Genomic DNA, 8,395 nt, shown 5'->3' with positions numbered 1-8,395 from the left:
GTTGGAGGAGAATATTGAAAGTGCCACGGGCTGCCAAAAGAAGCAATAGATCCGTTTTGGGAGAAGTGTAGCCAGAGTGCTCTTTGGAGGCCAAGATGGCCAAACTTAGTCTCTCATACTTTGGACGTGTTGTCACTGGAGAAGGATATCATGTTTGGTAAGGTGGAGTGTCAGAGAAAAAGAGGAAGACCCCCAACGACATGGACTGGCCAGGTGGTGGCATCGATGGACTCAAGCATGGCAATAGTAGTGAGGTTGACCCAGGATTGGGCAGTGTTTTGGTCTACTGTGCATAGGGTTTCTATGAGTTGGTGCTGATTCGATGGCACATAACACAACAAAAACATCTACCCTGTATACAGAGGCGATAGCATTGATGTTTTATGTGAAGACTCCATCTTTGTTGGTTTTTTGAGCTTCTACATCCATGAGTATAGGTCAAGTTCATCAAATTGTAGCAATTTACCCTCGTTTCTTTTATCAAAAAAAATTTTTTTTTCTTTTTCTTCCTCTAGTTGAGTTATGATTATCAAGCCATCGAGGCTACATCACATGGGTACTATCTGTAAGTTTGGGTGTTCTTGTGCATCTCCCTTGACTTCATATCAGCTGGATGCCTCATTCTCTGCTGTAACTCTCTGTGGCTATTTCCTTGTCCACGGGCTCAGGTGTTCCAACATTTCTCTACAGTTTGGACCAAGCAGCTCTTTTTCTTCCCTCTCTTATGTCCCAGTCAACGGGAATCTATGGAACGTGGTTGAGCTCTGCCCAATTCTTCATTGCTGCCTTTCCTCCTCATCCACTCACCTGTAGACCCATGTGGTCACCAGCAAGCTTATATGAATGCTTCTGTGTTCCCTTTGAGTTTGTCTTAGAAGGGAGTTTGTTCTGAAGGGACTTGATTGCTTGCCTTGATGGCTTCCCGGCAAACAACTTGCTTATTCTTGTAGTAGCCAATCATACTGTCATTTTTGTTTTGGGTTTTTCCTGATGATCTTTCTTTGAAGATGTATCTTCTGTCACTCTAGCTGTTCCAGGTTGGTCTGCCTGTTCTTTCTGGTTGAAATGTTCCACCTCAGAAGGTTCTGGATGGGGCTTACGATTCCACCTAAAATCCTATACGTTGCAAAGCCTCTGTAAGAGGCCTGTTTCACTGGGTAAGTTGTAGAACCCTATTTAAGTATTCCAATCATTTATAGGTTGAAGATGGGCTTAAAAGCTTGCTATAATCATGTTTCCTGACATTTCTCTATATCACTCAAGTGTCTATTTTACAATAGTAGGCAAAATAAATCAATATTCATAAGGCAGTCAAGCATCTTAGTATGTCTGGATTTTCCCTCTTCAGGGTATGCCTCGATCTCTGAATCACAGAGCCCTGTTATTTCAAGTTTGAACAAGCATCACTATTTAACTCTGTTCCATTTAGCCCATGCAAACCTTTCTCAGTGTTTCCGTATCTACTTTGTTCTTCCACCCCTCCCCCTTCTGTGTATTGCTTTCCCCAACACTTGAACTATGTGTTTGCCCTCTACCCTCTCTACTGTCACCTCTCCCAAACCTCCCCCACCTCACCCCCACTGGTAACAAACAAAGATTTTTTTTTCACCTTTTAGTATGGGTATCTTTTCTTAAACTTTAAAAATAATGGTCTTATGCAATATTTGTCCTTTTGTGATTGACTAATTTCACTCAGCATAATGTCCACAAGGTTCATCCATGTTATATGGTGGCTTACAGCTTCTTTGTTATTCTTCAAGGTAGCATAATATTCCATTGTGTGTATTAACCAAAGTTTGTGTATCCATTCTTCCATTGAAGGGCACTTAGGCTGTCTTCATCTTTTTGCTATTGTGAATAGTGCTGCTATGAACATTGGTGTGCATATATCTATTCATATTATGGCTGGTATTTCTTGTGGATATATACCAAGTAGAGGAGTTACTACATCGTATGATCCTTCTGTCTTCTTTTGATGCTTCCTGCGTCTTCAGTATTTTGTCCATAGAATCCTTCAATAACACAAACTAAGGCTTGAATTTTTTCTTCAGTTCCCTCAGCTTGAGAAATGCTGAGTGTCTTTTGGTTTTCTAATTCAAGGTCTTTGCACATTTCAACTTTGTATTTGCATATTTGACTTTGTTTTCTTGAGCTGACCTTTGAAATCTTCTGTTCAGCTCTTGTACCTCCTCACTTCTATTTACTTTAGCATCTCTACACTGGATCAAGTTTCAGAGTCTCTTCTGAGATCCTTTTTAATCTTTTCCTTCTTACTTGTCTTCTTAATGACCTTTGCTTTCTTCCTGTATGGTATTCTTGATGTCTTCCACAACTCTTCTGATCTTCAATCTTTTATGTCTAATGCATCTAATCTCTTCTACTGATCTCTAAATTTAGGACTGATGTATTCAAGGCCATATTTTGGCTCTCAAGAGCTGTTTTTAATTTTTTCTGTTTCAACCTACATTTGCATATGAGCATTGATGATGAGTTCCTCAATGTATGCCTGGCCTTGTTTTGGCTGTTGATAAGGAGCTTTTCCAACATTGTTTTCCACAGATATAGTTTATTTGATTTCTGTGTATTCTGTCTGATGAGGTCCAAGTATTTAGTCATTTTTTATGTTGGTTAATAAAAGTATTCATAATGAAGAAGGCATTGTTCTTGCAAAATTATATCATTCTGAGAAGACGGGGCCACAGCCAGGCTGATGGAGCATGCGACTTTTTTTAAACTCTTTTTTTTCTTCTTCTCTCTTATTGTACCCTCTCTCCTGTCACACAACAAGCAGGAGTGGCAATACTACTCTCTGATAAAATAAACTTTGAGGCAAAAACCAGCATAAGAGATAAAGAAAGACACTATCTCATGATTAAAGGGCCAATTGAACAAGATGACATAACCACAATAAATATCTAGACTCCCAATGAAAGAGCACCAAGATATATAAAGCAAACCACAGTAGAATTGAAGAAAGAAATAGAAAAATCTACAATAATAGTGGGAGATTTTAATACACCACTTTCCAAAAACAGGATAGAACAACCAGAAAGAAACTCAACAACGATACAGAGGAACTAAACAACACAATCAACCAACTTGACCTCATAGATATGTACAGAGCATTCAACCCAACAACAGCACAATACACATTCTTTTCCAGTGCACATGGAACATTCTCCAGAATTGACCATATCTTAGGGCACAAAACAATCCTCCATAAATTTACAAACATCAAAATTCTACAAAACATCTTTTCAGACCACAGTGCTATAAAACTAGAAATAAACAATAGGAAGAACAAGGAAATAAAGTCGAATGCGTGTAAACTGAATAACCCCCTGCTTAAAAGCTACTGGGTAGTAGAAGAAATAAAATGTGAATTCACAAATTCATAGAAACAAATGAGAATGAAAACACAGCATACCAAAATCTTTGGAATATGGTGAAAATGGTGTTGACAGGACAATTTATTGCAATAAATGTACACCTCTAAAAGGAAGAAAGAATCAAAATTTAACACAGCATCTGCAACAATTAGAAACAGACCAACTAAGGGAACCTAAAGAAAAGAAATAATAAAGATTAGAGCAGAAATAAATGAGATAGAAAGCAGAACCACTATAGAAAGAATCATCAGGAGAAGAAGCTGGTTCTTTGAAAAAATTAATAAAATTGACAAACTACTGGCAAACCTAACAAAATAAAAGAGGAAAAAGACACAAATAACATGCATTAGAAACCACATGGGCAATATCACAATGGAACCAAAAGAAATAAAAAGGATAATAATAGAATACCATGAAGAGTTGTACTCCAACAAATTTGAAAACTTAGAAGAGATGGACACATTTTTAGAAAATCACAACCTACCCAAACTCACAAAGAGTGAAATAGAAAACTTGAACAGACCCATAACAAAAGAAGAAATTGATCAGGTCATCAAAAACACTCCCAACCAAAAGAAGCCAAGGCCCAGATGGCTTCACTGGTGAGTTTTATCAAACATTCAAGGAAAAGCTTTCACCAATTCGACTCAAATTATTCCAGAATATAGAAGAGGATGGAAAACTTCCTAATTACATTTTATGAAGCAAGTATAACCTTCATACCAAAATCAGGGAAGGACATCACTAAGAAAGAAAATCATAGACCAATATCCCTCATGAACATAGATGCAAAAATTCTCAACAAAATCCTAGCCAACAGGATCCAACAGCACATTGAAAAGATAATACATCATGACCAAGTTGGATTTATATCAAGGATGCAAGGATAATTCAACATTAGAAAAACAATCAGTGTAATCCACCATATGAACAAGAAAAAGGAAAAGAGCCACATGAGCATATTGATTGATGCAGAAAAGGCATTTGACAAAATCCAACATCCATTCCTGATAAAAACATTAAACAAAGTAGGAATTGAAGGGAAATTCCTCAACATAATTAAGAGCATATATACAAAACCAACAGTGAACATTACTCTCAATGGAGAGAAACTTAAAGCTTTCCCTTTGCAAACAGGAGCCGGACAACGATGCCCTTTGTCACCTCTCCTATTCAGTATTGTTTCAGAAGTCTTAGACATAGCTCTAAGGCAAGATAGGGAAATTAAAAGCATCCAAATTGGCAAAGAGGAAGTAAAACTCTCTATTTGAACATGATATGATCCTATACATAGAAAACCCCAAAGACTCAGCAAAAAAGCTATTAGACCTCGTGGAAGATTCAGCAAAGTGGCAGGGTACACGATCAACATAAAAAATCAGTTGGATTCCTCTATACTAATAATGACAACACTGAAAAGGACATTAGGTAAGCAATACCGTTTACAGTAGCTGCCCAAAGGATGAAATATCTAGGAATAAATGTAACCAGAGAAACAAAGGACCTATACAAAGAAAACTACAAAACACTACTACAGAAAACCCAAAGAGACTTACAAAAATGGAAGAATATACCATGCTCCTGGATAGGAAGACTTAACATTGTGAAAATGTCAATACTGCCCAAAGCAATTTACACATGCAAAGCAATTCTAATCCATCTGCATATCTCAGGTTCTTAACGAGTCTTCCTCCAATCCAGTTTTTCAAGTTGTTTGGTCAGCATATAGATTGAATAAGTATGCTGAATGAATACAGTCCTGGCACACACCTTTCCTAGTTTTAAACCGCTCTTTGTTCCATTGTTCTGTTTGAAAAATTGTCTCTTGGTCTATGTACAGTTTCCTCATGAGCACAGTTAAGTGTTCAGGAATACTCATACTTCACAATGTTCTCCATAGTTTATCATAATCCAAACAATCGAAAGCCTTTGTGTAGTCAATAAAGCATAAATAAACATCTTTCTGAAATTTTCTGCTTTCAGCAAAGATCCATCAGACATCAGTAATGATATCCCTCATTCCACAGCCTCTTCTGAAACCTGCTTGAATCTCTGGAAGTATTCTGTCAATGTATAGTTGCAGCCATTTCTATATTACCTTAAATTAAGCTTTACTCGAATGGATTATCAATGATACGTCCGAAGATTTCCAAAATCCACTGTGTCACCTCTCTTTGGAATGGGTACAACTATAGATCTTTTTCAGTCAGTAGGTCATGCAGTTGTCCTCCAAATTCCTCCAGTGCTACATCAGGTTGTTGAAAGATTTCAATTTGTTTTTCATCTATTCTGGTGCCTTGTTCATTGCCAATGACTTCAGTGCAGCTTGCACTTTGTCCTTCAGGATTGTTGGCCCTTTATCATATACTGCCTCTTGAAATGGTTGAACATCAACCTTTTCTTTTTGGTACAGTGACTCTGTGTATTCCTTATATCTTCCTTTGATGCTTTCTTCATTATTAAGTATTTTGCCCACAGAATCCTTCAATAGCGCAAATCAAGGCTTGAATTTTTTTTCAGTTCTCTCAGCTAGAGAAATGCTGTGTGTCTTCTTCACTTTTGGTTTTCTAACTCTAGGTCTTTGTACATTTTAACTTTGTCTTTGCATATTTGACTGTCTTCGTGAGCTGAACTTTGAAATGTCTATTTAGCTCTCATTCATCCTAACTTCTTCTATTTGCTTTAGCATCTTTATGCAGGAGAGCAAATTTCAGAATCTCTTCTGATATCCATTTTGGTCTTTCCTTCTTTCTTGTCTTCTTAATTACCTTTTGATTTCTTCCTGTATGATATTCTAGATGTCATTCCACAACTCTTCTGATATTTAGTCTTTAGCATCTAATGCATCTAATCTGTTCTTCAGATGATCTCTAAATTCAGGAGAGATATGGTCAAGGTCATATTTTGGCTCTCGTGGACTTGTTTTAATTTTTTTAAGCTTCAGCCTGGATTTGCTGAGCAATTGATGGTCTGTTCCACAGTGTGTCTCTGGCCTTGTTTTGGCTGATGGTATTGAGCATTTCTACCATTGCTTTCCACAAATGTAGTCTATTTGATTTCTGTGTATTCTGTCTGGTGAGGCCCATGTGTTTAGTCATTTTTTATAATGGTTAACAAATGTATTCACAACAAACAAGTCATTGTTCTTGCAAAATTCTATCATTCAATTTCCAGCAGGGTTTCTATCACCAAGGCCACATTTTCAAACTACTAATCCTTACTCTGCTTCCAACGTTTGTATTCCAACTTCCAGTAAATGTCAAAACACCTCCATTGCATGTTTGATCAATTTCAGACTGAAGAGGTTGATGGAATTTTTCAGTTTCATCATCACTGGCTTTAGTGGTTGGTGCTTTGAATAATAGTGGTATTTACTGGTCTTCCTTGTAGGCATACAGATATTATCCTATCACAGACAACAGTGTAATTCAAGACTAATATTGATATGTCCTTTTTATAATGAATGTGATGACATTTCTCATCAATTTGCTATTCCAAGCATATTAAACCATGTGATTGTCAAATCCAAAATGGCCAATACCAGTCCATTTCAGCTCATTAATGCCTAGGATATTAATGTTTAGGTGTTCCATTTCATTACTGACAAATTCCAATTTTTCTAGATTCAGACTTCTTACATGCCATGTTCCAATATGACTATGTTGGAAAGGTAAGAAAGTCCCAGCCATTCTGGCCCATTGTGGAACATCTATTGGGTTGTATACCCTCCAGAATGCTTTATGAGTTTGACTGAGGTTTTTGCAGTCCTCCACCACAGTTTTAATCTATCGACAATTCTACTATCTATTCTTCCCTATAACAAGTGTTCATCCTAACAAATATCTGGAAAACTAAATTATTTTTCAGCATCTGCTTCTGGATAACCCATCCTAGGACAGTTGGTGCCACAAGTGGTCCAAGAAAATAGATAATAGCATGGCATTTAGTTTAGGCAGGAGCATTTATTGTCTAGCTGACTCAAGGGCTCCATCATTGGGAATAAAGGGGGTACAAACAGCCAGGACACACAGTAGTAATTCAACTGAAATAGTCTCACTGTTGGTTAATTTGAATGGTGTATTATTAGAGGGAAATATATTAGGTATACAATATATCAGTTATTTAAGAAGTATAAGAAAATTAGTCATTGTGCTTATTTTGGCTAATCTCCATTGACACAAGATATTCAGAGTATCATACCACCCAGATGTTAGATTTTGGCATACTGGAATCAGGCTATGAATGTAGTCCTGGCCCAAGTTCACCAGTCTGGTGGTCCTTTCTCTAGTCCTTGAATATATACCTAAAATTGGCATACTAGGCCATTGGAGCAACCCATACATCAAGTACTTGCCATCTTTACTATTGTATCTTTCCTTAAAGGCCAAGAAAAAGATCTAAAATTGTACCACCGAAAAGGATGGTGAAGTAAGCGCTTCTATTAAAAGTATAAATGATTCAGAGTTAGTGGCTCCCCTCATAACTCCATTTGCTTAGCCAGCCTGTCATGGCAGGACTCAGATGAGTAAACTTAGTCCAGTAGAAATCTCATTTGGAGACACCATTCCAGATGTGGTATCTTTGCTAGCCATTGATTCGATGAATGTATTCTTTTCTCTTTTGATTATAAAAGAAAATAAAAAATCTTTCATTCATATGCAATAAGAAAATAGAAAACTGTATTCAGAAACAGTTTTGATTTTAGGTTATGTTACCTCTCCTGCTTCTGTCATAACATGGCCAGAAAATATCTTGATCACCCAGACATCTCACAGGATACCACACTGATTAATTACATCAAAAACATCATGATGATTGGACTGGATAAGCAAGACGTAATTAGCATAATAGATGTGTTGGTAAGATACAAGTGCTTCAAGGGACTAATTTCTAAAGTTTATAGAAAACTTCAATATCTCAACAAGAAAAAGACAAATAATCCAATTTTAAAAATGTACCAAGGACATGAAAAGACACTTCACCAAAGAAGCAATATAAGCAATTCT

This window comes from Chrysochloris asiatica, unplaced genomic scaffold (genome assembly GCF_000296735.1).
Source record: "Chrysochloris asiatica unplaced genomic scaffold, ChrAsi1.0 scaffold00214, whole genome shotgun sequence".
Lineage (NCBI taxonomy): Eukaryota > Metazoa > Chordata > Mammalia > Afrosoricida > Chrysochloridae > Chrysochloris > Chrysochloris asiatica.
This window is presented reverse-complemented; position numbering follows the sequence as displayed.